Raw genomic sequence first — 6,217 nt, 5'->3', positions numbered from 1 at the left:
GATGATTCTGGCAGAGGTGGGGAGGTTGCTCTTCCATCCCTGCTTAGAAATCCAGGTGCTGACCCGGTTCTCAGTTGGGAGACGTCGGCAGAAGTATGCTGTGGAGAAAACATTAAAAGGTTTCCTTAGTTAAGAGAAATATAATCGACAACTTTGAAGCATGTACATAGCATTGATAAGTGAAAATGTTTCATTAAACATTGAGGAAATACTCACAGAGAACATGCTGCACGCGCAGTTTCATCTGTGCCTTCAGCCAACGCTCATACAACTGCCGCTGAAAGTCTTGTGACACCTTCGTGCGCTCTGTCTTGTTTGGCACGTCCCCATCCAGAGTCACCGGGTGCGTTTCCAGCAGACGGTCAAATGCTGCTTGTACATCCATCTGCACATTTGTAGCACAGGCAGGCTTGTGGGCAGCATCGCGAGCAGCGCCACGGGTTGCATGACTGGGACCCTCATCTGCAGACTCAACACTACATAAGAGAGAAGGAGAAGAAGAGTATTAGATAAGTGTTCAGTGTGCCTGCATATAAATGATGGGGGGTTTGATGATGTTTACAAATTGTTGATGGTATTAATTGTTGACAAATGTAAGACATCCTTACCTTGAGTCACCAGCAAGCCTAGCCAGCAGTTGATTGGCCATCACTATGGTCTCCGGCTGCTTCATGCGGTAATGTTTCTCCGCCGTCGCAGTGGAATGGGTGAGGTAGTCGGCCACCAGAGACTTCTCTGCGTCAGTCATTGTCTTTGTGGCCGTCTCGAAGACTCGGCGTGCCTCTTGGCTGGTCACTGACTTGAGTTTGTATCTAAAGTGAAAGTTTAAACCGATGTTAATATGACATCAATTAACACATCGCACCAGAGAGCTGAGACAGCTGTTTACAGAAGTACATTTTGGAGGGAAAATGAATCCTGATGGTTAGCTTACTTTGAGTGCAGCCGGTTCAGGTCATTGGAGGAATTATCGATCGGCCTCCCCGTGGTGGAGATGAAGAAATGTTCCTGTTCCTCATCATCACCTGAGTCGTCCCGCTTGCGCTTCCTAGGGAACTTGAGGAGTTGTGGCCGCACTCGAGTGTAGTACACATCAAACCACTGTTGGTAGAGGGAACATAGGAATAAAGATTCATTTCTGCTTTTGAACAGGTTCTGACAGATCCTCAGAGGAAATCTGATGAACTTACACGCTCCTCCTCCTGTGACAGGGCAAACGTGGCAACTTGCTGTGCGGCCGTCTTGTGCTCTTTAACACCAATAATGACGTTGCCTGAACTGTCTCTCGTACGTGCCTCCCACTCCTGCACCTGCACAAAACAAGGACATCAGATTGATTAGTATGGGGAATGGCAAAAATGTCAGGTGAATTTACTAACAATGCAGACAAAAAGAGCATAGGAACACTCACAGTCATGTGCTCCACCACGCCTGGTCGCTGGAGGTGCTTTAGGATGACCACTGCCTGGAGGTAGTACACCACAAGGCTGCACTCTGCCATCTCCAGGATGACATTTTTGTCCTGAAAGACCTTCGACACAACTGCCATAAAGTCCTTCTTGGCAGCCCTCAGCACAGCCAAGCAGTCACGTGGTGTCAGCTGTTGTTGCTCAGTCAACATGCTATGCCTATGAGAAAATAGATAAAAGGTTATTAACAAATCCACATTGCTCACATATGTGTACTGAAATCCAGTTAGGTGGGTGAGAACAATTAAACGTACCTCTTTTGGGTGATCTCTTTGCCGTCTTGCTTGGAGCAGCATTTCTGCAGAGACCCAATGAACTCAATGAAGTGCTTGCAGTCCTCAAAGAGTGGCCGATCCTCGTGCCTCAGGTTGGTGTTGACTGTATGGTACGACAGGAATCTGTCGGAGGAAGTACAAGTATTTAAGCATATGTATTTAAGCCCAATTATGTTTATTGTCTCCATAAGTGTTGAGATTGTATGAAAAAAAGCACCAAATGCACTAACCTTTTCAAGCTCTTGAGATAATTCTGCTGAGTTTGCTTTGTCAGCTTTGCCTCAGAGAGCTCACGGAGGTACTGCAAGATATTTTCCCTGTTCCTGACGAACTCCAGGGATGGGGCCTGTGGGTCCGCGTAGTACAGGAAACGAGCAACGTTGTCAACCTGAAAAAAGCATGTTAAATTACCTTCTGCTCACTGAATATTTTTTTTTTTACTCAGACAGTCAGAAGTTTTTAATAAACACAGAGTGTTTTATGGTAGTCCTCACCTCCTGTTTGTAATTTTCATTTTGGAGGTCTTTCTCCATGTATGTGGCAAAGTCCTTCAGCAACGGATTGTCCATGGAGTGCTTCTCATAAAGGCCCTTCTCTGCCATGATCTTCCTGGTCCCCTTCTTCCACTGCACATCTGGGTTACTGCAACGCGGGAAAAGTGTTATAATTGTGAATTGTTGTTATATACTGAATATTTTTGATTCATGTGACTCACAATCAAAAACAAACATCGTCAGTGAAGTTGTAAAACTGAGATTCTCACCATTGAAAGGTCTCGCTACTGCTGACAGAGGCAGTCTCAGCCCCGCTCTCAGCCTTGCTCTCAGCTGCCTCAGCGGCCACACTCTCAGTCTCGCTCTCAGCCTTGCTCTCAGCTGCCTCAGCGGCCTCGCTCTCAGATGTCTCAGCGGCCTCACTCTCAGCTGCCTCAGCGGCCACACTCTGGAGTGGCTGTGTGGTCGCTCCCACAACGTTGGCATTAGGCAGTGGTGGAGGGATACCAGTCACCACCATGTGCCGACGCTGCAGCTCCTCAATCAGCCTTTCATTAAAAATCACAAACACAATTTAGATAATCTTATTCAATACAGTTCAGAAAATGTAATACAATTCAGGGAGTAAACAAGAAGTATGCTGACTGCTCTCCAAATAAGTGTAACTGTAACTGTTGCTGTCAACCCAACAGGATATTTCTTCTGTATTACATAAACTAGCAAACATTTGTACATTGTATGTATTGTTTCAGTGTTCCTGATAAAAGATTTCAGCACACAACGCTTCATTACATTAAGTCTAACTTAGTTCATGAGAAACATTTGTGTGAGAAAGACCGAAAAGCTCTTCCACCAACCTGCTCAGTGGATCAGCATCATCCACAATTTGCCGAAGGCGAGCATGGCTGAACACTATGCCAGAAGACTCAAGCTCATGGAGGTTCCTTTTTTCCTTCTCCACCACTGCCTTTATGGCTTCACGTGTATCGGTCTTCATGCAGACCTTACGCAGATGTTGGGAAAGGCATCTCTGGGGTTTCTTGCACACAGGACACAGCAGAGGGTGTCTGATGGGTTTGCTGCAAATAGAAAAAGACATTCTTCACTTAATTTAAAGCTTTACTCAGGGAGAAGTTTGGGAGCCATCAGAAAATATGCTTTAAATGTCAGCTTGGGTAAATGGGTATACTCTTACTACATTGAGCAACTACACTGTGAACTATAAAATTAATCTTGACTTACCGCTTGGGAGCCATTTTCAGGAATGAAAGAACTGTTGAGTAGAACAGGAAAAAACAGGAGAAATCTTCAGTGAAGACGTGACGCTGTTGCAGTCTCAGAAGACAGTAACAAGTACTTGGTGGCCTCACCTTATATGCCAATCTGAAAGTCCCGCCCACATTACCACCCACATCCCACATACCATGCATTTACATACATGTTGCTATTGAATACTCAAAGTTTGAAAATAAAACTTAATTTATCAAAAATTGAAATCACAGGTGACTTATTTAAGATAGTTCAGCTATATGCTATATTTTATAGGTTAGAAAGTTTTTTCTTCTACTCTATAAAACAAGAACCTGGAGGATTTTTTACATTTTTCTTGGAAAAGTTTAACTGAAGCTGAGAAAATGCAGCACATATGAACAGTTTCACTAAAGCTGAGATTTTCAGCATATATGGTGACTGCTCTCCAAATAAGTAAACTGTTGCTGTCACCTCAACAGGATATTTCTTCTATATTACATTAACTAGCTAACATTTGTACATTGTATCTGTTTCAGTGTTCCTGATCAAACATTTTCAGCACACAGTGCTTCATCACATTAAGTCTAATTTAGTTCATACGTTTACTCATTCTTGCCTAACAACCATGATCAGTTTAACCAAAGCCAAACTAATCAACTCAACTATTTACAAATCTAAACTATACTACACTACACTAGAACTAGAACTATATACTAAAACTACAACAGTAGTTGTAGTACGAACAGTACTACTTGACCCACAGCAGGATCATTCTCTTCACCATCTGACAAATCTTCAATCTCAGAGTCATCTGCGATTGCATTCAGCAATCGTTCAGCTCTCGAAAAGGACATAAATGCACAAAAATAAATATAATAATAATAAATAAAAATACATCTATTTCCTTGTAATAGGAAGTAAAAACTTCCTTCACTGGCAGATTATTCTACTTCTTTCCACTGAAAAATTAGCTTGTGGCCACACTCTGGAGAACAGTTTCAGTAAAGCTGAGATTTTCAGCATATATGCTGACTGCTGTCCAAATAAGTAAACTGTTGCTGTCATCTCAACAGGATATTTCTTCTGTATTACATTAACTGGCAAACATTTGTACATTGTATCTGTTTCAGTGTTCCTGATAAAACATTTTCAGCACACACCGCTTCATTAAAGTAAGTCTAATTTAGTTCATGAAATACATTTTTAAGTCATTTTTGACCATTTTTTGTTTCAGTCAGAGTGAAGAAAAAGTTAAACTTTTTCCTTTTTCTTTTGGTACTATAGTTTAAAAGCTTTGTCAAAGGTTGAATTCACTTAAATTGAGATAGTTCAGCACATGATCTAATTCTGGTTTTCAACAAGGCTCTGAACTCACAGTCAAAACAGCTTTTTTCTTCTGGACAACAAAACCATTCCTGCACAGTGATTTACATACATGGGCACCTGACAATAGCCCTTGATGGACTATACCTGCATCATGATTGACATACATGGTCACCTGACAATAGGCCTTGATGGACTATACCTGCATAATGATTGACATACATGGTCACCTGACAATAGGCCTTGATGGACTATACCTGCATAATGAGTTACCTTGATGACTCTTGATGACTCTGAAAGTTTAAAACCTGAATAAGGCGAGGCACAATGGCAACTCAATGTGCCTTGCATGAAACAGAAAAACATGTAATTTGAGAGACATTCAAACATAAATGTTTGATGCTCTTACAATGAACAGTTTCACTGAAGCTGAGATTTTCAGCATATATGCTGACTGCTCTCCAAATAAGTAAACTGTTGCTGTCATCTCAACAGGATTTTTCTTCTGTATTACATTAACTAGCTAACATTTGTACATTGTATCTGTTTCAGTGTTCCTGATAAAACATTTTCAGCACACAAATTGATGTGTGACTCCAGCATATCAGATCATGTCAGCCTGAAATATCAGCTGAAATGTACAGACCAGATGCTAAAACATTTTCAGCACACAGTGCTTCAATAGATTAAGTCTAATTTAGTAATTTTCCTAAACCAGGAAATAATCCGATTTCTCTACGCCCAATGTTTCACTAAAGCTGAGATTTTCAGCATGTATGCTGACTGCTCTCCAAATAAGTAAACTGTTGCTTTCATCTCAACTTTAGTTCATGAAATACATTTTTAAGTCATTTTTGACTGTTTTTTTGTTTCAGTCAGAGTGAAGAAGAAGTTAAACTTTTTTCCTTTTTCTTTTAGTACTATAGTTTAAAAGCTTTGTCAAAGGATGAATTCACTTAAATTGAGATAGTTCAGCACATGATCTAATTCTGGTTTTCAACGAGGCTCTGAACTCACAGTCAAAACAGTTTTTTTCTTCTGGACAACAAAACCATTCCTGCATAATGATTGACATACATGGTCACCTGACAATAGGCCTTGATGGACTATACCTGCATCATGATTTGCATACATGGTCACCTGACAATAGCCCTTGATGGACTATACCTGCATAATAAGTGACCTTGATGACTCTGAAAGTTTAAAACCTGAATAAGGCGAGGCACAATGGCAACTCAATGTGCTTTACTTGAAACAGAAAAACATGTAATTTGAGAGACATTCAAACATAAATGTTTGATGCTCCTACAATGAACAGTTTCACTGAAGCTGAGATTTTCAGCATATATGCTGACTGCTCTCCAATATTTACAAATCTAAACTATACTACACTACACTAGAACTA

Source organism: Chelmon rostratus, chromosome 1 (assembly GCF_017976325.1).
Source record: "Chelmon rostratus isolate fCheRos1 chromosome 1, fCheRos1.pri, whole genome shotgun sequence".
Lineage (NCBI taxonomy): Eukaryota > Metazoa > Chordata > Actinopteri > Chaetodontiformes > Chaetodontidae > Chelmon > Chelmon rostratus.
Note: the sequence above shows the minus strand (reverse complement) of the source record.